The sequence below is a fragment of the Octopus sinensis genome, linkage group LG2 (genome assembly GCF_006345805.1).
Source record: "Octopus sinensis linkage group LG2, ASM634580v1, whole genome shotgun sequence".
Taxonomy (NCBI): domain Eukaryota; kingdom Metazoa; phylum Mollusca; class Cephalopoda; order Octopoda; family Octopodidae; genus Octopus; species Octopus sinensis.
In genome coordinates this window covers 67,518,061-67,544,780 of record NC_042998.1, presented here as the reverse complement: position 1 = coordinate 67,544,780, position 26,720 = coordinate 67,518,061, and the positions used below count along the sequence as shown (strand labels likewise).

General features: G+C 33.5%; 1 protein-coding gene across 3 annotated transcripts in view; it reads right to left on the bottom strand.

Annotated features, from left to right (window-relative positions):
* Positions 1 to 26,720, bottom strand: part of LOC115224821 (glutamate receptor ionotropic, NMDA 2B-like) — a 743,429-nt gene that overhangs the window by 624,156 nt on the left and 92,553 nt on the right. For 2 of the 3 annotated variants that reach the window (XM_036513846.1, XM_036513847.1), the window contains exon 2: positions 3,764 to 3,888. The exons of the other annotated variant lie outside the window; for it this stretch is intronic. The gene's annotated coding sequence lies outside the window, so the exon portion shown is untranslated. The remainder of the gene's footprint in view (positions 1 to 3,763; positions 3,889 to 26,720) is intronic. 3 annotated transcript variants of the gene reach the window in all.

Here is a 26,720-nt window from a genome sequence, read left to right as displayed (position 1 = left end):
CTATTATTGAGTACACGCAAAAGATTTGTATGTCGTTGACAAACAAGTTATTGTTGTGAACCTTTAGTATCGTTATTTTAACGTACTCAATATTGTTTTCTAAAAAAATCATTGAGAATAATCGATTTAAGCGATAGCACTGCTATTTTACAAGTTAGCCTTTATGCTCTACTTATAGGTTTGGCCAGCACAAACTATCCGTTCTTCATTGATGGATTTAAAAGAATCAAGTTAAACGGTCGTCTATTCATATCTGGTAGATTGCAAGTTATAACAGTTTTGATTTCTTCGTCAGAGAATGGGGTCCAGGTAGAGGGTCCTCCATTAATGTTATTAGGGAAATCATGTTATATGTTTCTCTGTCTGTCTGTCTCTCTCTCTATCTCTGTCCCTCTTTGTCTCTCTCTCCCTCTCTCTCTCCATATATATATATGTATATATATATATATATATATTCGGGTTTTGTAATCATAATATTCTATATGTGAGGATTATACAACTTATTTCATGTTGCGGTATATTATGGGAGTATTTGAAAATTTATGAATGAATAGAAACTGTGTGTAATTCCCGCGTTACATAGTGAAACCTATCCATCTGTGAACTTACGCACATTCAACATAACTCTGTCACGCATTGATTCAGGTTTTGGAGAGTGAAATAGTAATTTGCAAGGTACATGTATCTTGGGTATCTCAGCTTAGGATGATACATTACAAGAATGATGTCACCATAAGCCGATCTTCCCTCTTATACAAAATCAGAAAATATAAAGAAACATCGAAAACACAAACTATAAAACAAAAGGCAACATAATTGCATTGGCTTGATCAAAATTACTCTGATATGTATGTGTCCGCTTGCATATTGATAAAAGTTAGGATGACTTGATTATGAGGATAGCTTACTTCATTCAGGAATTGCAAGAGGTATAGTTATCTCTGAAATGTCACATTGAGGTTGTAACTGTTACAGTTGCTGCAGCGCACAATGGTCTTCTGATCATCGTGCCCTGTTCCCGTAAATTTTACAAGATTCGAACGTTCGTTTTGATACTTTTTGTATTAGAATGTCGCCTATATTTCCCGGCGTCTACAGGCTGACGGTGTGCGTTGGGAGAGGTTAAGTTCGATGATGCTCAAGCATGTCCCGAAGATACGAATTGAAGTGATTACTGTTAGACTCGTTTCTCTGTAACCCGTCGATTCAAACGCCTTTCTCCTCCGACCAAATTCTCATTAAAGTGTTCAACTACAACTTAATGTCGCTGAGTGGGGATAGTAATTTCTTCAAGTACAACTTAATGTGGTGGGGCGGTGGAGTATTGATGTTTTCAGTTGCAATTTGAAGTGGAAAAGGAGAGAGATGTCCTCCAGCAACTTTTATGAAATGTCAGTTATAGTGTCAAATACAGTTTCAAATAGAATCAGAATATGAAATATGTCGATGATGACAACAGCATGGAAATGGAGATGGGTCTGAGAAATATTAGGAGAAGGAGAATGAAAAAGTCAAAAATAGAATTAATTATTCGTTGCAAGCAAAATTAAATTAACGGAATAGTTTTAGTCGAAGGTAGTAAGAAGATATATATATATTTCTTAGCTGTTAAATAGAAACTCTTACACTTGCCATGTGTATCTTAGATCTTATGATTGTTCTGGTTGTGTAGCCCTAGGTTAGCTGTGATGAAGTAGACCTATATCCATATGTACTCAAGGCAAAGTGATTGTCTACTTCTGACAGTTGGGATCTAATATATTCTTAATAGTAGCAACTCCTGGAAATGCTAGAATATGCTTTCTCAGAAATGTGCTATTTCTAATAGTGTGTTTTTCTTGAGGTTACTTCTCACTGAAGCAGATAAATAATTCGCATTTTATTAAATATTTAGTCGCGGATTACTGATGATAATTTTTTCTCTTATTTATTAAACAAAATTTTTAACTTCCATAAATTTCCTATCAATAAGTTATGCATTTAGAACGAAAGTAAATTTACAAGGTAGCACTGTCTGTTTACATATAAACCCTCTCACATCATAACCTTTCTTCCTCGTGTGATTTCTGGTGACGGAATATAACGCTGAAACCTGGGACGCCTTTAATTACAGGATTCTTTAACATATGCTAAAACTCAACAAATTGATCAATATTATAATTAATTGTGTTGGTGAAACTCCAATCCTTCACAATGATGATGCTTTTTGTTAGGTAGTAATATGTCTATATTTATTTCGGCTGCACTAACTGAACTCACAACTATAAGTACATATCACGTACACGTCACTTGCACAATGACACATCCGCTAGAAACAAAACAATTTTAATGAATAAAAATTCCTGTTGTATTGTATTCGATATACATGTATTTGTTGATGTTAAAAACATAGCACTAGCCACATTCAGTTATTACCATTAGATCATTTCAGTTTAGATTATACAAATTACTTAGGTCATAAACATATCCTGCTCTTTTTGTAAAAGTCTTAATCTATGCTTCTGAAGATAACGTCGGACCGTTGTTGTTCTGCTGACGACTATCGAGACAGAACCACGGATCTACGACTGTCCTCTTACTTCCAAGCAATAAATACGTCCATTTCTTTAATAGCAAATTAAATTTGGAAAATTCTTGGTTCTTGAAATTGCCTCCCAATTCATATGGAGCTGATCTTGACTAACATTTGGAAATTATGATACATTGTCTATTGATGAAGATAAATTTTCATAACTAAACAATTTATGTTATCTATATATATAAATATATATATATATATATTGATATGTATATATATTTATATATATATATATATATATATATATATATATATATATATAATATATATATATATATATATATTTATATGTGTGTGTGCGTGTGTGTGTCTGTGTGCGTGTGTATGTATGTAAATATGTATGTACATGTGTGTGTTTACATAAACACGCACACAGACATATAGGTATATCTATAGAGCCATGTTAATTTTGGAAAGCCTATGTATTTACGCTCATTCGGTATCGCTTGTCGATGCAACAAATGAATTTACGCGCATGGGCATGGATATCATTTGAAATGATTTACGAGCGATGATATATAGAAAGGCTGACACAGTTAGGCAATCAAGAACTTAATATAATGAAGCTGAACATATATATAATCTTCAAAAGAATATCGCTTTGTCACGTTTCTATAAATTTGGTCAGGAATTCCCCAATATTATATGATAAACATATCAATAGTCAGATTTATTATTTATTACCAATGTTATATGTCTTCAAAAATTTAGATTTTATATGGATATATTATTCTAGCCCTGGTTCTGTAATATATTAGTTGCTATAACAGAATTTATTGGATAGATATGGCCATAACACACGCATTTATCTAATGCTGTTTTTTTTTAATCCTTTTTCCTGTATTTCCTCTCCTACATAATGCATTCCTGCCTGGATTTTCCTCCTACGTGTGATAAGAACAGTGTTGTATATAAGTTTATTACAAAACATTAACAAGTTTGCATTAATTTAGCACTGACATTCTGAAACAAGTCATGATAAACTGCAGTGCATGCAGTTGACAACTTCAGTATAAGCGATGTCTTAGAAATTCACTCTATATGTTCTGATAAATTCGAATATGGGTATGCTAATCGCTGTTGTATTTCGTCTTTGGAGAACTATTTTCTAATGCTGAAAATACTAATCTGTGCCCGAGTAGATACAGTAAATATAATAAAATATATTATATTAGTCAAACATACCAAATAAGCTGTGAGTTTCATAGAGGGATGAATGCGGCGACAAAGGTTTAATCTAAAAATCTTTGCTTTTCCAACTGAGTTTCCATCCATGTGAATTCACTTCCTGTACTTTTTCCACTGTTAGCCTGAGTAAACACAGAGAAGAAAAAAAAACATTAGATATCGGATGACTATTTCAAACAAAATAAAATATATACTATGAAATACTATATTATTTTCTTTAGGTACAGCGATCTTGATAACAATTTGTTCGAATTCAGTATACCCATGCATCACAGTAAAGCACCAGGGGCCTACTGACTACGATATTAAATGGTAAAGGAGCATGAGTTACATAATCACTTCCATTAGCTTACAGCTTTTTTGTTATAAGAAGAGATGCACTGGGAGTCGAGTATTCACGCAACATCTTATAGCTTCGTCGATGCAGTTTAAATGAAGAATATGTTTATGATATAAGATATAAAAATTTATCACAAAGATCTCTGAAGAAATTTAAGCAATACATTTTTTGAAGCATATCTATATAAGGAAGATAGAAAGAAGAAATGTCATCATCTCGTTATTAAAATTGCAAACGGTCTCTTGGTGCGCTTGTGCATTTTCTTATTTACGACTAAACTCGCATCGACACCTTTGTACACACACACACACACATACACACACACCACACACACACATACACACACCACACACACACATATATATATATATATATATATATATATATATATATATATATATATACACGCACACATACATTTCTGTATCCATAATACGATGTGTAGCAGTATTTTCTTTCTTTGTCATAGAGCAAATAAATCTCACCAACATTGATAACATCCTCTGAAAATGTCAATTATTCTGAATATTAATTGCTGAGCGGAGTCTATAGTTATGATCATAAAAGAGAAATAAGGTGTCGCATTATATCCTCAATACACCATTGTGCTTTAACAATTGAGAAAAATACACATATAGTTATGCCTAGAAATTGTTTAATAATAATTCTGTTGTCTTTTATAACTGATGAAAATACAGGAAATGGGAACTAAACTTGTTAACGAAGAACTGGGATCCCTTTGAAACATTAATATATGTTTGCAATTAACGTCTATGGATACTATAATGGACCCCTTTGGAATGTATTGTTGTCGACAGAGAAACCTCTCGTGGAAATTTCTTCTCCATGAACAAAAGAAAAATGAAAATGTCTGCAGAAATTCTAAGACACTAGTAATTTTGTGTGTTGGCATGATTAATGGCGCACTATTGAATGATTTCGTTTACTTTCTCGATACTGGTTTTACTCAGGGGACTACGGCCATGCTGGCTGCGCTGATATGATAGGTCTTAACCAAACATTTTGACTAAAGTAGTTATTTTATTCAGCCTCCTTTCTATTGATCTATATTTATGAAAGGCTTGAGTTAATTTCTTTATAAAACAGCGGTTTCTACACAGGTAAACATAGCCATATATACGCATACGCAGATATGGGTAATACACATCCACACGTCTGTGCATGTGTTTATCACGTATATGTGTTTGTATGTATACACAAACACACACACATAAATACATCCAGATAATCACATATACAGACATACAGATATGATGAGTTTTAGCACAGTTTTTGTCCATTGGTTATCAGTAACAAATTACATTCCTATTTTAACGCACAACAATATCGAACATACTGCCAGGCATTTGCCAACTAAATTTCTTAACTGCAAAACTCTGTCCATATCCAAGACTTCTTAATTTTATCAACGGTGAATTACACTCACAAGGGAATATGTAATACACACACTCACATGTACACTCACATACTCATACATTCACACACACTCACGCTCACACTTTCACACACACAGTTATCCTTTCTCTGATAAAAAATGCCCTGTTTTTCATCCTGTAATGAAGCATTCCGCTTTCATTGAAGATAATTAAAATCTTTTTTAACGGTTTTAATCATGTTTAGATGTACGTCACCTCTGAGACATAGGATTCCGATCAAAGATATTTCATAATGAACATTCCCTCTGTTATAGAGATGCAGTGTATCCAGGTCAACATAACACAGTTTCTTCTTTCGTGTTTTAAACAAACACGGTGTGAGTTGAAGGGATATCTCACTGCTTTTTCTAACTCAGAGAATGACCTTCTTTGGGCTTTATGTTTTAGTGCTAACTTTTCGTTGTTATACAAACTTGATATCAAGTGCATTTAGAGAATAAAGATATTAAATTACCAGCCGTAATAAAGACGTTTCGTTATTTGCACTCAATTTTAATACTCGTTTGAAATTTTGACACACATCATGTTTGGAGAAGGGGCCTTGTCGATTACATCAACCTTGATAAGGGTAAAAGACAAAGTATATATCGGCAGAATTTGAATTCAGAACTTAAAGAGTAAGCAGTTTGTCCGGCGTGTTAACGATCCTACCAGTTCACTGCCTTTATACAAATTCAATAGTAAAATCATTACCGTGCAGAGTAAAATGCTTAGCGGCATTTCTTTCGATTTTATATTCTGAGTTCAGATGCCGCCATGGTCCATTTTGTCTTTCAGTTTATCAGGGTCGATCAAAAATGTACTAGTTGAAAATTGGGGTCGATGTAATTGACGTGTTCCCTCTACTGAAACAGCTGGCCTTGTGCCAAAAAGTTGAGACCAATATTGAATTTTTTTCCTATTTCTAATACTTGAAGTGACCACATAGAAGCTTTTTTATCTTCATGCTATATTTTCATTGTTTATACAGCCTTGATAACTCATACATTAGAAATTAAAACACTAAGTTACGCGATGTAATAAAGACGTTTCCTTATTTTTGCGCTTATAAAAAAATTATGTTGAAATTTGTCTGCCATTTCTAACATCTGAAATAACCATCTAAGTTTCTCTTCATGGATCTATTTTTTCTTTGATATACAACCATGATATCGAAGGTATCTATGAAATTACATTAAGTTACAAGACATAATGAAGGTATTTCTGTATTTCCGCACAATTGAAAACTTTATAATAATTTTGTCTAAGTTTACTTCATCCGATAATAGTTATCTGACAGCTTGGGGATGTTACATCAGAGAGATTAGAATGCGTTTCATGACTATACGCAGTCAACGGTCGCAAGACAAGACTGAAATATTGACAATGTATTTAATTTCACCCAGTTTCAAATACAGATTGATATCTATTGAAAACTGGAAGTGAATCAGTTGTTGACAAGTAGAATATCAGATAATCACAATTGAAAGAAAGAGCAGGAGGGGGAAGAGCATTAGAAGAAAAAAATAATGAGAATAATGAGAATAGTAATATAAAGAAGGAGAAGTGAATGAAGATGATTATGACGTGGAAGATGATGGTGAGATGGTGGAGGACGCAGATATACTTGATGTGGCTGATTTTGATGAAGAAGGGGACGAACAGACAGAACTATGCGAGAGTAATATACGAGAAAGGGAAACTGGATGGAATAAAGTGCTGCTTCTGATGATGACGATGGTGGTGATGGTGTTTGTGGTGTTGGTGTCGGTAATTACGATGATGCCGATGACGAAGAGGACATTGATAATAATTATGATGACGATAATGGTGATGGTAGTAGTGGTGGTCATCGTAATGACGATGATGACGAAGAGAATGTTGATAGCAATTATGATAATGACGATGGTGCTGACGGCGGTGGTGTTGATGATGACGACAATGATGACCATGGCGCAGAAGAAAAACTGTGCAAGGAGTAGCTAACGATGGCTATGTATATTTATGACACCAAAGTAGCTGAAAGGTTCAGAAGGATGAATGGGAATGAAACTCGTAACGTAAAAAAAAATGTCCCCCAAATACCAGCTACCTAAAGATTAAAGGTTCTGCTTCTACTGAAGAACCTATGTCAACGTGGTGTTGATAAAAATTTCAAGCACAAACTTAGGAACCCGAGTATTTTTAAATTTTTTTTTGAGGTCCAAGAATAGAGAATTGAGTCATTGTTTGTAACGACGTCCTTGGCATCGAACTCGAAAAGATGATGATAAAACACAACTGAGCGGGGTCCAAAAAGTTACAGAGTCGCAATTAATTACTGTAAATCATTTTCTCCGACCTTTTAATGATTTATTAATCTACTGCATTTAGCAATCCACAGCCCATACATGACTTAGTTACATTTTTTCCTGAGCAAATATATTTTAATGGAAACTAAATTATCACGGAATAGTTAAATATTGGACATCTCCATATAATAACAGCCGATAAAAGATGATGGTTGTTGGCTGGTTTGCTGGCTGATGTCTCCAGTTACGCTTTACATCGTATAGAGAAAGGAAGAGAGAAACTAAAATAAACGTACAGAGAGAGTTTAAGAGAGATACAGAGTGAGAGAGAGAGTGTGTGTAAGAGAGATACAGGGTGAGAGAGAGTCTAAGAGAGTGATAGCCAACATAAATGCAAAATGAGTGACCTATAACATGAAAAATATTCATTTTTTAAATGAAATTTTACTGAGAAAGTTTTTCGATGAGATTATGTTCATAAAATTTAGAAAAACAGTTGCATAAAATTTTTACTAATATACAAATGACAAAATTCAATTTATTTAATTTTGTTTTAAGGTAATGAATATATTTTCTATGGAAAATTAGTATTCTTTATTTCATCACTTTGTATAAGTACCAAACAATTTAGTAAAAGTAAAATTATTATTATTGTATGTATGCTATATTTCATGATATTTCTCATGGTGGCAAAAGTAAACTTCCTAGTTACATGTCAGACGATAGGTAACTCTTTAGAAGCAAAATAATCCGCGACACAAAATTTTCGTAGGAATTCCTGTACCATAGAGACTATGTATTTTATTCTATTTCTTATATTCGTTTTTCTTCTTTAACTCAAAGAACTGCGGCCATAAGGAGTCGCCTCCTTGAAGGGTTTAGTCGAAATAAATCGACCCCAGAACTTATTTCTTAGTCTATCAGTTTATTTTGTCAAAGCGATAAGTTAAGAATACATACATAGATCAATAATGACTGTCAAGCTGGCCTGAGGGACAAGCACAGACTAACAGAAACAGACATATACAAGATATTACGCGCGCACAGACATACACAAATATATATATATATATATATATATACATATATATACATATATATGCGTGTGTGTGTTTTTATACAGTTTTATTGTTTTATTTGTTTTAGTCATTTGACTGCGGCCAAGGCATTGGTTAGCTCGGAACTATAGCAGAAGAATTGAAGACATTGCTTAAAATGCCACCCAGTGGGATTGAACCCGAAGCCATGAAGATACCAAGCGAAATGTTCATGTTCATATACAAAAACATATGACATAAACCATGACATTCTAAGACCCTCAAACATTAAGTGCTTATTCATACATCATTACTGTTTCATGATACACTCCAGAATGCAACCTTGCCTTTATTCCATTATATAAAAATAAAGGATACAATTCTGCACTATATTTCCATTAGGTTATAGCATTTAATGTTGAAGTGGTATTTTGCGAGCTGTTTGTAATGAAAGTTTGTTATGAAAGTTTTAAATCACTTGTGGACAATTTGTAAAGTTATACAAAGCTTTACAATTAATATTTAGATTACTCGTTTCTCGCGTCGAGCACTTTCTAAAAATGTCATTATGTGTAAGAAGAGCCTGCTGTTATTTTAAGGAATCTTTAGGAAGAAAGCTATTAGAAAACACAACAGAAGTCAAATAGCTTTGTTGAATTGATGCTGAGGAAAAAAAACTAAACTGCTGTGTATTTTGCGTAAAGGGATGTCTATTTTAAAGTGGTTTGTATTATAGTAGAATTTAGATTAAATAGTTTCTACTGTCTATTGCTCTTGGATAAAAAAAAGAAGTTAAAACTAAAACCCCCGATGACGTAAAACGAAATAAGTATAAACGCACACACGCACAAACACACACCCACACTCGTTTGTCAATTTATGTGAGGTTATATAGACACATGTTCCTACAATCACACCAAAACACACGCACACACACACACACACACATATATACATACACACATACACACACATGCATATATATATATCACATATATACACGTAATTGATATATTGATAAAAGCGTTTATTTCTGGACAGTGTAAAAAGCAGGAAAGTAACAGATGAGAATCAATTCTGATATTGGCAGACGTTTGTCATTTGTTTATAGATATTAGAATATTGTGGTTAATAACATATATTCCAGTATATAAACAGCAGAATTTTAACCTCTAAGGTAGCATACGATTTGATGCCAAGAAATAAATGCGTACGATATATTTTCATATAAACACGCACAACATACAAAAGTATATACCTATATATGTGTGTATATGCACATGCAGACACAACACACACACACATATATATACATGCATATATATATATATATATATATATATATAATATATATATATGTATGTATGTATATATATTATAGACGCGGATACATAATTTCGGTAAGGCGCATTACTGTATTATAGGTAGCATTTAGATTCTGCGCAAAACGTAGCTATTCCGACTTGAAAATGTGATTTATTGGTTGCGATTTACTTTATAATACATGGAAACCGTAACATCAAAGACAAATTCACATCTTAGCTTTGTTATTTTTTGTTGTGTTTGGTTTTATGTGTCTTTGTGATTGACGTCATGGTGCAATAACTGAAAACGTGGCTTTAGTGGCCAACAGTCATACAAACACACACCCACGCATAAACGTATATACATACATACATACACGCATGTATACGCAGTTCTTGATACACTTAGACACAAAAACGCTCAAACATATACTGTATACTGACTTCTTACATGTGTGTGTGTGAGTGGGTATGTGTATGTCTGCGTGAATGCGTGATTGAGTGTGCGAACGTGCATACGTTTCACTCTCGTTTTTTTTATATATATATATACACATATATGCATATATATGCATATATGTACATATACATATACATATATACATATACATATATACATATACATATATAGACATGTACATATATACATATTTATACATATTTACATATATATACATATTTACATATATATATATATACACATATATATATATACAGATATATATATACATGCATATATATACATATACATACATATATATGTATATTTTATATATGTATATTTTATATATGTATGTATATATATATATATATATATATATATATATATATATATATACATGTTTATATATGTGTATATATGTATATTTTATAGATAAAATAAAAAATATATATATACATATATATACACATATATATACATATATATATGCACATATATACATATATAAACACATATATACATATATATATATATACACATATATACATATATACACATACATATATATATATATATGTATATATATATATATGTATATATATATATATATATATATATAATATATATATATATATATATGAATATTCATATATATACATAATATACATATATATATACACGTATATACATATATACACAACCACACGCACACATGTGTATATTTAGTATAAAAATGTAATCTATGAAATCACTCCAATGCCGGGTTTTGCAGGCTCATATGTATACATATTTATCTAAATATGTATGCGTGTTTGTGTTTGTGAGTGTGTATGTGTGGTGTGTGTGTGTGTGTGTGTGTGTGTGTGTGTGTGTGTGTGTGTGTGTGTGTCACATACGATACTTAGTCGTCAGGTAAAGTGTATTCAATAAAATATGTACCAAACTACATTTAGTATTATTTACTATATATTTCACTGAACCTCCTACTAGCGGTACGTGATCATTGCGGTAATTCAATGAAAGAAAGCAGTAGATTTTAAAGAATATACCAAATGGGATCGATTATATCCATGTTCTCAAAGAGGCTGAAATTGTTTCTGTAAATATAGTCAAAAGAGACAAAAGTTTAACAATCCTTTTATTGATTCAATAAGATATATACGAATCATAAAGTTACTTATTTACCCAGAAGGCCTAGAATCTGTGAGGGTTGGTGGTTAATCGATATATCCAATGGAAGTATTTGGCTTTTATTTTATCGAACCCAAAATGATAGAAGTTGTAATTGGTGGGATTTCAATTCGGAAACGTAGCGAACCTAAAGAAATACTCTAAAAATTGTTCTTTCGCTGCTCTAACGATCATGCCAGATCAACTCACACAAATACAGGATATTCAAATCGTTTCTCGGCAATAAGTATTTTATTGCAAAATAAAGATTTATAAGATGATATAAGACTAAAAAAGAATATATTAGAATTTATAAGACTGGAAAAAATATATATAAGAGGTGCTGAAAGTGTCGGCATTCGTTTTCATTACATAAAATTTATTTTCTTCTTTACTACCGTGCGAGCACTTCCTAAGCTACATTCACAGCGGAGAGACTTTATGAAGATTCTGCATTACAATGTTTTCGATACTTTTTCTCTTTTAATATATTATGAAAATAATCTTAAACTACAATATTCAGAACTGTCGTTTAGCGTCAATACATGGACATAGAGCAGGTATAATTGTCCGGTAATTATACATATAACATTGGCTCTCAATTATTTTTGTTTTGCGCTAGGACGTTTTTGATTCTCGTTTTACTGGAAGTAAAATAGATATTTGAAGTTTAAAAAAAATCCCTTTATATTTCTATAATCAAATATTATTATTCTATGAAAAACAATTACTATTTTACTTGTTTCATTTATTTGACTGCGGCCATGCTGGAGCAATGCCTGTAGTCAAGCAAATCGACCCCAGGACTATTTCTTTGTAGCTTAGTACTTATTCTATCGATCTCCTTTGCCGAACCGCTAAGTAACGGGGACGTAAGCACACCAGCATCGGTTGTCAAGCGATGTAGGGGGGGGGGACAAACACAGACACACAATATATATGTGGTTCGTAAGCAAGCTACTTACCACACAGCTACAGACCCCCAAGGGTAATATGGACCCCATTTGAGAACCACCGGGCATAAGCTATATAGCTAATTCATTATCAGCGCTATACAGTTTTGAATATGATCGAAAATTATTATCAATCGAAATTTATTTTCATCATTTATCGTAATATCCTAAAACTATTTTGGAAATATTAGAATACTAGGACTAAATACAAGTCTTGAAACGATTTTTTATTTACATGTTTCAGTCAATTGACTGCTGCCCTGCTGGGGCACAGCCTTTAGTCGAACGAATCTACCCCAGGAATTATTCTTTCTGAGCCTACTACTTATTCTATCGGTCTCTTTTGTTGAACTCATAATTTACGAGACGTAAACACACCAAAATCGGTTATCAAGCAATGTTGTTGGTGGTCGTGATGGTGGGCAAACACAAACACAAACGTACATATCAATATATATATACGACGGGCCTCTTTCAGTTTCCGTCGACCAAATCCACTTGCAAAGCTTTGGTCGGCCCAATGTATCTGTCTGTCTGTCTGTCTGCCTGTATCTATGCATCTGCTACTGTCTTTCTGACCTGGCTTCCTTCAAGTGTAGACGGCATTTCTGTGGCTCCTTCGCCGTTCTCAAAAATAGCGTTCGTAATATTTTATCTCGTTCGGCTTAACAGCCCTACTTGTGTGTATTACTGTTATTCTCCTTGTCCTGTCTTTTACTGTTTATAATTTGTACTGTCGTTACTGTCCTGTTTTTGTTACCATTTTTACCCCTCCGCAAAAAAATCTCAAATTTTATTTAATTTGCTTTTCGCGGGAAGGAATGTTTCATTAAAGTCATGTCTCGCCTTGACCTTCCAAATGTGGAGTAGATGAAACAAAAGCGACTGAAGAAGGGGAATTTTCCTTGTATTGTATGTCCTGTACTCTATTTGTTCGTTGTTTAAGAAAAATGTCCATTTCCTTGGTTTTGTGTTTATGTTTTCGTTTCTCATTGTGTTAGACGTTTTTTTGGTGTCCTGTACCCATATATGCATGTATATATACATGTAGAGGTAGGTACGTACATATATGTATGTATATATGCATATGTTTTATTTTATTTATTAATATATTATGTATATATATATATATATATATATATATATATAATATATATATATATATATATATATAAGTCTGCATGCATGTATGTCGAAATATATATGCATGTACGTATATAGATTTATACATATATATATACGTGGATCATGTATTGGCGTCCATATATATCTATATTGAAAGAATGAGATTTAAAAAATCCAATACTGTAAATAGGTTTCAGAACATTCATAAAACAGAAGTCTTACAACTGTTTCCGGAATGTTTTATATATCCCTTCACCAGAGACGGTGCGAAAAAATGTTTGAATATTAATTATTGTAGAGAAGATATGAAATACAAAGGGAAGTAAGAGAATGAATATAGAAGTGAGATACATAAGGATATTCTATTTGCAGTTCCATTATTCAAGTATAATGGTGTATATAATTGGTGAAAACGTTTCTTATACCTGGCATGTGAGATCCAATGGTACTGATATTTGATCATTCCCAGCATAGAGGCTTCTAAACAGTGTTGTTTGATCGAGGGTTTTTTGTTGGTATAAATTAAAATTTGGAAATGTGTTGGTAATGTTAATGGATAGATGAAGGAAGGAGAGATGTGTATGATTAAAATGTCGAGACTGGTCAAATAAAAAATAGGAAAAGAGAATGGGAAGAATAATAGAAAAAAAAGGGAGGGGCACAAAAAAAAATAAATGAAGAAAGAGGGAACGAAATCAGAGAGGGTGTGTTAGATAGTGGTCAGGATAAATATGATTGGAGGAATGGAGAGGTGATAGGGAGAGAGAGAGGAGGAGGAGATGAGAGGGTAAGGAGCAAAAGATTGTGAGGTATATGAGTTGGGGTGCTGTGATGGAGCTACATAAAGGGATGGGTATAGAAAATGAGAAGGTAAAGGTAGGGTGATATGTAAGAAAGTATTAATTTTGGTAGTAAAAATTGGGTGGGAAAGAAGAATGAAAGGAAGTCAAGTTGCTATAAATAGACATATGTGATAGGTTAGTGATAAGTAGGAAAAAACAGAAAGAATGTATATTTGTGAATATGCATACACACATACATATAGACATATACCTACTTCAACACGTACCCACGCACACGAACTCATGTATGTTCACGCGCATTCACACATACACACTCATTCGTATCTATTTTTTATATATACATTTTTGTAGATATAAATGCATGCATACAAACAGGCGCGTACACTTGTATGTGTATATATACAAACATGCACACACACACACAAATACAGACACGTACGTGTACATGTATTTACATATACCCACATTTAAATAACACCTGCTTTTAACTCCATTTATTTATTCATTTATTTATCAACGTATATGCATACATATATACAGATACATACATATATATATATATATACATACATATATAGATACATATATATACATACATATATATACATTATATATATATGTATACATACATATATATACATATATATATATACACATACATATATACATACATACATATATATACATACACATACATATATATAGATACATATATATATATATACATATATATATATATATATATATATATAAAGATAGATAGATATATATATATATTATATATATATATATATTAATATATATATATATATAATATATATATATATATATATATATATATATATATAGATACATATGTGTGTGTGCATATACTTATGTATAAGAGATTCTATTTTGCTATATTCATATATACTCACATACAGATACATTTATGCATATGTATATACATACATACATATATATATATATATATATATATATATATATATATATATATATATATTATATATAATATATTCATAAACATACATGCACATTTGGCGATCGTTTTGTTGCTCGGCGATATTGATTTGAAATTTCTCTCTTGGGCGGAGAACAGAAAAGGAAAGTTAATTGCTATGTTTATTTTCCCTAGATACACTGCATTAAATCATCAGCGGTCTTAGTGGAGCGATCTGCTGGCTTACAGCTGAAAGATACCATCACATACTATAATACTTCATAAACTATGTTTGACCACAAAGGATCTGTAGCTTTCATTTTAATATATGTATATATATATATATATATTAATTGTTAGACAGTAAAACCACAGACGTATCTGATTGATCCGTGGTGACCAAGCAATACTTTAGAATGAACAATATGTTGGCTATTGATTTACTATAGTTGTGTGCACCATTACGATACAGTAACGATATGGTTGACATACCGCTTCTGAATGTTTATAACAGGAAATGGGATTCACTCCTCCCTCACACCTATCACAGTTTCGAGCCTTGTAAGCGAATGGCAAAAAAATTCTATTAGTATGCTTCTCCATTTCATACCAATTCTCATACGTATGTGTACGTCTATGGCCAAACATTTCAGGACAGGCCAAACATTTCAGAAATTGATTTACAAGAGATGATAATATTTGTGTCGATTCAAGCTTGAATTACAATTCACAAAACCTACCGTCGTCGCCGTACTCGCTTATGTCTCACATATGCAACGCGTTCTACTACTACTACTACTACTACTACTACTACTACTACTACTACTACTACTACTACTACTACTACTACTACTACTATTACTGACTCAGTTGATTATAGTAGGTACTTAACTGCGGGTACTTAATTTTGAGGGACCCGAAAGGATGTAAAACAATTTCAAATCAAAACGTAAAGAGCTGGGAGAAATGATACTAATCATTTTGTAATAATGGTGATCAGGACGAGCTCAATAATAATAATCATTTCTAAGGGAGGCACAAAGCCTGGAATTTGTGGCGAGGGGACTAGACGATTATATTGACCTCAGTGTTTCACTGGTACTTAATTCATCGACCCCGATAGGATGAAAGGCAAAGTCAACCACGGCGGAATTTGAAATTAGAACGTAGCGACGGAAGAAATACCACTAAGTATTTCGTTCAGCGTGCTAACGATTCTAGCATTGTTTCTGTTCTCTGCGTGTGTATACATTTATAGAGGCATATATATATTTATGTATACACACACACACACTATATATATATGTTTATAGGGATTCAATTTTCTTTAATTCCAGTTTATATCTAATATGGCGGACGTTGATCAAGAAATCTATTATGGTCCTAACCACCCTATCTCTTTCTGGAGGCTGGTACAAATTACTTCCTCCAGTGTTTCCACTCGCTTTACAAAACTATGCGATGTGACCACTTCTAATAATTTGAGGAGATATTTAATAACTTCGGATATCTATGATTAGTAATGATACCGTTAAATGTACCAGTTGGTCTTGCAAAGCCATACATTGCGATTAATGACTTTCCTGATAGGTATATGTATTTTATACTTATAGCGATAGCGAAGATATGATTGTACACACATGATCGTTTTTCAATTAAGGATGGTTCACTTTTATGTTTTCCATGTTAAGGCATTAAATATATACAGCTGCTTTCATATACACCCACTCTGTCTTTCTGTCTCTCTCTCTCTCTTTCCTTCTTCCTTTCTTTCTTTCTCCTTATTCTTATTAGTATTTAGCTGATACCAACTATCGTTTCTTAAAAACATTCCGAATTTTAAATATAATCACGTCTCTTTCACTATATTTCTATATACCCTATTTTCTATCGTTGTGTAAGCACATACACACATCAATGTTTATATATATATATATATATATATATATATATATATATATATATATATATATATAATATGTGTGTGTGTGTTAATATGTCACACAGTATGTAGTATACTATGGTCTATAGTACATTAGTACTACACAAGAACATTACTCCCTTTAACTCTATCATTTGAATGAGTATATGTGCGTGTTTTTTTTTTGCGTGTGTGTGTCTGTGTGTGTGTTTAGAATGGAGTAAAAGGATATTTCCAAGTCTTTCTGATCACAAATTCGGAATCGTTCAACAAACGCAACGCCTTGGTTTATAACCAGGTTTTTTTTTTTTTTGGTGGTGGTGGGGCTGCTTATGTTAATAATGGTTGCATTATCCTAATATGTTCGTATTGGTTGCGACTATATTGAATGGTAACTATTGAAACGGGGAATAGCAAACATACAACCATTGCACGTCTAACAATGTGTCGTGTCCGGCATTTTGCTAAGCGTGTATTTGTAATGATTGGTAGCATTCGTGTAATCCAGAAAAAACAACGTTGTTAACAGCATTATTAAATATCTCTTACAACAAAACACACCACCAGAACGACAAATATTTAGTCTGCAAATAATGCATAATCCGTGTTGTAAAATCAAAGAATTCCAAACCCCTTCACCCACCTCCAAAAAAAAAATGAAAAATCAATTCCTTTTTTACATAAAGAAATGGTTCATGAACCTTAATACATTATTTCATTTTTGCCTTTGAAAATGAAAAATAAAAAATGAAATAAAATACGAATTTCTTGTTTAAATATTAACTTCATTGTTTGCTAATGAAATATTGATTGTTTTGCTTGCTGTAGGAACAATTTCCAACGCATTCATTTATTACAATTTTTTGCCAATTCCTTATTTGGAAGTGATATTTGCATAGATATAATACATTAAGAGAGAACTACTACATACACCACTGTAATCAGAGTCAAGGATTGTAGTTAAACCTCATCTCTCTTTGGCTCTTTATTGTAGTATTGGGAATCAAAAGAGACTGCGCTGTAGTTTTGAATCGCTATTGAAATGCTAAACTCGAAACAAATACACAAATGTATAATAGGCGCATGCTAAAAACCATTTGGACTCTACCGCTTTGTAATCTGTTAATCATTAGGAAATCGTATCACAGTATATGTGTAATAAATGAAAGGCGCTCTGAGTGGGAGTACAGAACCCTAAAGTTTATACTCTCTGTATCAGAAATAAATATGTCATATCTAATGTATCTAAATTTAACAATAAATATCGTTCACAGCCTCATGTGCAATAAATATTGTAATGCAGTTGACTTATTTCCAAGTGTCTTATTTATATATTTGCCTAAAGACCCCAGAATGAGGCAAAGCTATTTCGGATATGGTTTCTATCATTCAGTCGGGAATTGAAGAGTCAATAATTTACATACACTAGTATCTGACTTTGTAATACGTTTTTAACACATGATGTCTACAAGGCATTGGTGAGTTTAAAGGACCACGCAGTGAGACTGAACTCGAAGACACTTGGATATGATTACGAGCTGATGCACCTCTCTCTCTCTCTCTCTCTCTCTCTCTCTCTGTATATATATATATATATATATATATATATATATATATATATATATATATATATAATATATATATATATGGTTAGAGTGCAGCATTGTTGTGATACTTGTTTCGATACCACGTGATTAGAAGCTGACTCTAACAAACAAAGAAAAAATCATTGTGTAATAAAACCTGTTCTTTCTTGATACTTTCCACTACAACTCTTTTTTTAAACAACACATTGCCTTCCTTGTTATTGGTCAGTTCTGAATGCTGAGCATTGGGATTAAACTCGTAACCACGTTGTTACGAATTTATTCTAAAAACAGTTATTTGTAATATAACATATTCTTTTCACACTTCTGCTACTATAATTTTGTTTTTTAAATATCAAATCCTCTCCGAAGGCATTGATGCATTGTTAAAATGAACCATAAATCATGTGATATCGAACTGATTGAAAAAAGCAAATATTTACAAGAGTTTATTCTTTCTGGACCCATTCTGCTGTTTTTTCTTAAATATCAAAGTATTTGGTTCGCTCAGCGTATCTACAGAGAGAGAACTAGACACCACACGGGCGCAAAATTGATAATGACAAGAGGTACTGAGTATTCTTCCTGCTCCACTCCCTTCATTTTCCTTTTAATCAAATACAATTTTTTGCAAGATATTGACCAACATTCAATGAAACCTGATCAAAACCATGTGGTTAAGAAATGATTTTAAAAATATAGTTGTTTGCGATAGAGGCTGTTCTTTCTTTTTACACCCTTCAATATATTTTCTTGAACACCATATTCTCTCACAAAGTATTGAACGGCTCAGATGCTGCACTGTACAACTAAGGCGAAAAATACTTTTGTGTATTCTCCTGTATGTGATAAACTTATATTTCTTTTACTAGGCTCTGGCCGTCTGTGGGTGCCGCGCAACTATCCTGAACCTAAAGCTTTCTGGTTGCAAACAAATTGTTTAAAACACTACTCGCAACATATTCTATTGTTCTTGCTCTCCTCGCCACCTACATTCTTTTTTAAACATCCACAAATCCGACGCATGTCGCACGAAAAGAAGCAAGAAGTTTGTATTTCCACTATTTTTCACCCATTTTTTTTTACTCATTTTATTTCATTTGCTATATTCCCTAAATGCAAAAAAAAAAAATCACTATTCTTTTTTTCCTCTAAAAACATTTTAAACTTATTTTATTTACATATTTGATTAGATAAATTAATTTTTTCAAAATCCATTTGACAATCGTGTAATACTGACATATTCTTTCCCTATTCTTTGAAAAGATTATTTTCCAATTATTATTCACAAAGAAATATTTATAGAATTTTCCATATACATTTGCTTACATGAAAATGTACCTTAATTCGTGTATCATTAAACTATCGACCAACGTTTATTTTCAAAGAGTATGTAAAAGTGGAAATGGTAAGTTCTACATTTCCCTAATGGTCAGGAATATTTATCCTCTGGTCAGTGTTAAAGAAGAAGACCTATATTCAAAGCCATTTAAAAAATAATCCTGCTATAAACTCCACCGGTATGTGCATATCAGAAAATTCTGCCCAATGTTATTTTCTTTATGTGACTTTGGGTTATTATTTGAGGGAGATTTGACAATTATGATTACCAAATGGCTCGAGCGAAAAGAACTTCCACCGTTATCTCAGGTATATTAACAGATAAATCTGATATGACAATATAAACCGTTCTGTCAAGTTTATAATGTGTTGACAAATGTTTGGATTATGTGAGAGAAACCATCGGCAAATAATCTCTCGTAGTTAATACAAATTTTAATTGAAAATAACTCGGGATGGAAGCAAACACTTCTGGTTTACTAAGAATATTAGCAAGACTATCGGAGATTAAATATTGCATCGACAAAGCTCTCTAATGTGGTGGGATTAGTTGCACGATAGAAAGCAAGCTAAATGTTCAGTAAACAAAAACATGGAAACTTCATTTTTGATACGAAACACTGATACGAGATTATTCTCTCTCACACTATTGCTTTTCACATCCACACACAGCTGCTAAAACACGGTGAAAACATTGTATACATATCTGATTGATGCTCTCGAAATAAAAAAAAACTTGGCGTTCTTTCGAGCTTGGAATCATTAGATACATAGAAATAAAAAAAATTATAGGTAAAAGCGAATGGAGAAAAAGTGTAAAGATGAGAATTAAAAACGAACACATTGAGATCAAAACAGTGGAACTTTTTCTTACTTTTCTTTTCATCTAATGTAAGGGCTATATTCATGAACTTTATATCATTGGATTTTAGCTTTCTTGTTGGCACTGTCATGGCCTACCGTGGGAATATACTTATAGACTTTGCTGTCTCGCTCTCTGTGAGTATATATGTATAGTTACGCATTTATATAAAAGCCTTCATATAAGATGCATATTATTACTTGTGTAATAACTTTGTATAACTGATGCATTAAACACGAATGAAAGAAAGATTTCAACACTGCTAATAGGCTAAGGTATATAATAGTAAGTTCTCTCAAAAGTCCTGAGAAGCTAAATTTAACGGCAAAAGTCCAAAGTACACGCAATTATTAATTATACATTCTGAGACTAAGTCTAGCTGTCAAAAGCTTAGCTTTCCTCAACTATCTCCTTCATCTCAAAATTGCTGGCATTGTGCTAAAATTTGATACAATATTATGTCGAACAAGCAGTATCGTTGCGCGTCGAAAAAGGTTAATGGTATATTTTTTCTGGACATTTATGCTGAGTTTAAATCAAAATGTGGCCAGAAATGCCGTTCATCCTTTCGAGGTCGATAAAATAAAATACATATATCATTGACATCGACTTTTCTTTTCCGCTATAAATATTCTGTCACAATTATTAATTTTATTAACCCATTTTAACACTCAGTCCCCGTTTGAGGACAGTTGTATTTGGTTTATTTACTGCAATAAAGGTTACCTAGACACTTCCGTATGTTTGTTATCCCTACTTATATAACTATCTTCAAAATTTTGACAGGGTTAACTTGGGTTAAAGTAGCGCCTTGGCAGAACCCATCCCTTTTACGATCTTGTTTCAAACCACACCGAAGTCATCTATGCTTTTATCCTTTCTGGGTCGTTAAAAATAAAGTACCAGTTAAGTACTCAAGTCGAGAGTTATCGACTTGCCATCTACCTTAATATTGCTTGCCTGAAGCCAAAACGTTCAAGAATTGTTATAAACATTTGTTATTTATACAGCAGGAAAGAATTATATAACAAATCTTAAGTAATAATAGACGTAAAACTTATTTAAGTTTACGAATAAAAAAATATTAAAATAATCGTTATATCAGCCATAAAGCAAGCAAGAAATATAAATATAGAGAGAAGATATACAAAATAACTGTGTGGCTTCGTTTGCTAATACTAGGCTTCAGACATTTAAGTAGCGTCATTCATATTAAGAAGCAATGCAATTTTCATTTTTTATAAAAAGCATATAGGCTGAAATGTGTGTGTATAAAAATGTACAGTTCGACATTCTGTTCTAGAAGCGATATTTCTGTTAGTCTTCTGCAGACTCATCTTAATTATTTCAATTTTTTACTATCATAATTTATTGCAATGCTATCGACTTAGAGTGTCTATGCGTGTGAACACACGCGCGCACATATAAACTTATATTGTGAGTGCATACATGTGTTTATACGCATGCACATAAACTTTCTCTCTCTCTCTCTCTCTCTCATATATATATACACATACAAATTATTGTAATAATGCTAGTCAGTTGAAATGAGGGGAATGTTCTTTTGTTTCTTTATATTCTGGTAGTAAAAGTAACATTTCCTGTATCACTGAAAATATATATATTGGTGGGTATTATAGTTTTTATACTTTGATAGTCGTCTGAATGCTTCTGGGTTACTACAATGCAAATATCCTTTTCTACTCTAGGCAGAAGGCCCGAAAGTTTTGGGGAAGGGGCCAGTCAACTGGTACTTAATTTATCGACCCCGAAAAGATGAAAGGCAGAGTTGACCTCGGTGGAATTTGAACTCAGAACGTAGCGGCAGACGAAATACTTTACTACCCACAAGGGGCTAAACACAGAGAGGACAAACAAGGACAGACAAACAGGTTAAGTCGATTATATCGACCCCAATGCGTAACTGGTCCTTGATTTATCGACCCCGAAAGGATGAAAGGCAAAGTCGACCTCGGCGGAATTTGAACTCAGAATGTAGCGGCAGACGAAATACCGCTAAGCATTTCACCCAGCGTGCTAACATTTCTTCATTCTTTATTGCACACCAGAGGGCCTACATAGAGGGGACAACACATCACATGTGGGGTCACAGAGCGACAATTAAAAAAAACAACGTATGACAATAATGAATGATAACATGGAAATGAATAAATGGAATGGGTCCACTGAGTCCCACTTCTGGACGACCTCATTTCTACCCTTTATCACATTTAGTACCCCGTTCTTTCTAGAATGTCAACCCCATATAGTTCTAGTGTCTCCTGGTACGTCGAAAATCCCAGTGCCTCCTTCCTATCCATCTCTATCTCCCATCACCTATATCCACTTTTTATGTTTCAGTACTCTCACCAACTGTTCCTCCGTGGGTAGCACACAACGGTGCGGCGTCTTAACATTATCAAACATTTCTGTTCCATCCAACTTCAGTATTTCTTTACACAAATCCTCGTTTGAATCGTCAATCATAATTACTGGACATGTCTTTTTGTCTGAGGGGAAGGGGTTTGATATTTCTTGTGTTTTTTGTTTTTTTTTCGTGTCGGAAGGGATGGTTAGGCTCGGTGTCGGTGCTGGAAGAGAGGGTTTCAGAAAGTATGGGTGGGATTGGTGTGGGTTGTCTGACCTGCTTCCTTTCTCTTCCTCTGTTTTTTTTTTAAAATTTTTGTCTTGGTTCGTCGTCGTTTATTTGTATTTTCTCCTCCCCTTCTCTGGTTCTTTCCTGACTTCTTGATTTTTCTCAGTTGCAGAAAAGCAGTCCACTCTAACGTGCCCTTTTTTCCACGTTTGAAACATCGAGGGATTCTGCCCTCCATCCTGACTCTTACCGCATCTCCAGCTGTTACTTTTTCCACCATGTTTTCTGGGTTTTCCGTTGAACTTTGTATAATTAGAACCAACGTTTGTCCTTTCCAGTTGGTTGTTTTTGTTTTCGTGACTTGGAGAAGGGCTATTTCCTCTTCGCTGCCTAGAAGTATAGCCGCCGCTACCCAAGCCACATCTATTTCGGGTGGGAATCCCTCTACCCTAATACTAGAGGCTCTTCTTCCAAGGTATGTGAGTAGGAGGACCACACTGTCCATCCTTAACGGGGTTGCCGAGTGTTGCTTTGCCTTCGCTGCCTTTTTAAAGTGAACCACCACTGTTCCATATTGACTTCTGGCAAGATATAACATATCTTGCCAGATTGACTTCAAGGCTTTTTCAATTTTCTCCGTTGATACAATTTCAATTCTCTATCTGCTACAGAATATACTTTGTACTCAATAGTCCTTTCCTGCATATGTTTTATTACGGCAATTTACGTCCCCCACTTCTCGGTGTACCATCTTCTAATAACTTTGCAACATTGACAGATCTACCTCCTTATTCGCCACTTCAAACGAGGAGAGAAAGCACAAACAAATTGCTGCAGAGTAGCACAAAACAATTAACGAAGTGTTTAAAACACTGATACAAAAACAAAACGATGTTAAGACTCTGAAAATACCGTAAAAAATGACTCACGTATACCTTGGAAAAACATCCGGAAGCATACTGGCGTTTCTGCCAGTTCACCGCCTTCCACAATGCAAATATGACGAAAGGGAATTAAGCAGTGTGTGAGCAATGGCAGTAATAAGGATTTGACATTTTGGCCTAAGGCCAATAATTTCAGGGTAGGGGGTAAATCTAAAGTTTGTGACAATGATGACAGAAAACCTAGGCAGAATTTGAACTCAGAACATAAAGACACACGAAATGCTGTTATGCGTTTTGCCCGGCGTGCTAAAGATTCTGTCAAATTACCGCCTATAATAATATTGATTTCAAAAGGCGAGCAATTTTGGGTGAGGGGTAAGTCGATTCCAGTAATCGGTTCAACTATCGCGGGTGTAACGTTCCAGAACACCACGCGATAGGTGAAAATCCGCGAAGTAGAAACAATACTGTACTATATATTTTTTTAAAATTATTACACCAGGTGGTGCTATTAAGTTAGACATGGCCTGGGCCAATAATGGCCGAAACCTATCAAAGTATCAAAGTATCAAAGTATTACTTCCGCCTTTGCTAAAGTAGCATTTCACAACAATAACAAGGGTTTTAAGTTTTAGGAACAGAGCGGCAATTTCGATGGGAGTGTTTTAGTCGAAAGCATTGACCCTAGTTGCAGGACTGGTACTTAACTTTATTAAATGGGTCAAATGATAAACTGACTCCTGGCGGAATTTGAAATCAGAACGTAATGAGTCGGAAGAAAATCTGCTAGAGATTTTGTCCAACGCTCTAACGATTCTGCCAGCGCTCGGAATAAGAATAACTAATTAAAAATCGGAAATATTCTGCTCTTACTTCTCAATATACAATAACTTTTCTGATTCATTTCAATTGCATTTAAAGCAAACTTTACCAGAAGATAACACGAACTAACGGACTGCAAGACTGTTGGACAAAATATTACCTTCACAGACAAAATTCTTCCAATTTTATAGTAACGAGTGTTAAAGTAAAGAAAGAAATGAAGACAACAAATGGGCGTGGAGAAATAAAGAAAAAGACGTGAAAATGAGAAGTAGAAAGTGTGGATAAGAAACATTGAAATAAACTACTAAAAGCTGTTATATTGAATTATAAGGAGACAGCTTGGAGAAACTGATTCACGTCGGTTGCGGTTATGTAGGCGTCTTTAATTGGAATAGCGGACAGCTTCAGGTAGTACGTTCGATTAGAGTAGCACATAATTACGTTTATTTAAGGCCTTTTCACTGCCATAGTTTACAGTCATTTTATGAGACTGGTCGTTTATTGGGAAAGATAAATATATTCCCTCTGTCAGTGATAGAAAATTTGTGACTGGGATATAATATAAAACTGAGAGATATAGAGAATGCGGGTGAGAGACTGAACGAGGGGAGATGATGAGCCAAACAGAGAGAGAGAGAGAGAGAGAGAGAGAGAGAGAGAGAGAGAGAGAGAGAGAGCGAGAGAGCGATTGATATTGTGCGGTGGAGAATAGAAAATGGAGAGAAGGAAGGATGGAGCATTTTAATAGAATTAATAGACACAAAGAGTCTATTAGTAGCTCATTGGTAATTACCACTAGCAGTGTAGAAAGTGTTCTAGAAGCCAAAAGTCGATAGTTGTATCGTCGACACTGCGCATGACGAGATCATTTAACTGCCGTGGCTAAGGTTACCTAACATTAAATATGGCCCAAGGTGAGACATGTCCGGAAATGAAGGCTGTAATGTTTTCTACTTCGGACACTCAAAGTTGCTTCGAGTATGAAATTTCAATTTAATTGTTATACCATTCAGGCTCAATCATAGCTGTGTGGATGAAACATTCATTTCGAAGCTATAAGGTTTCGTGATCATACTGCGAGAATCACTTATAATATAA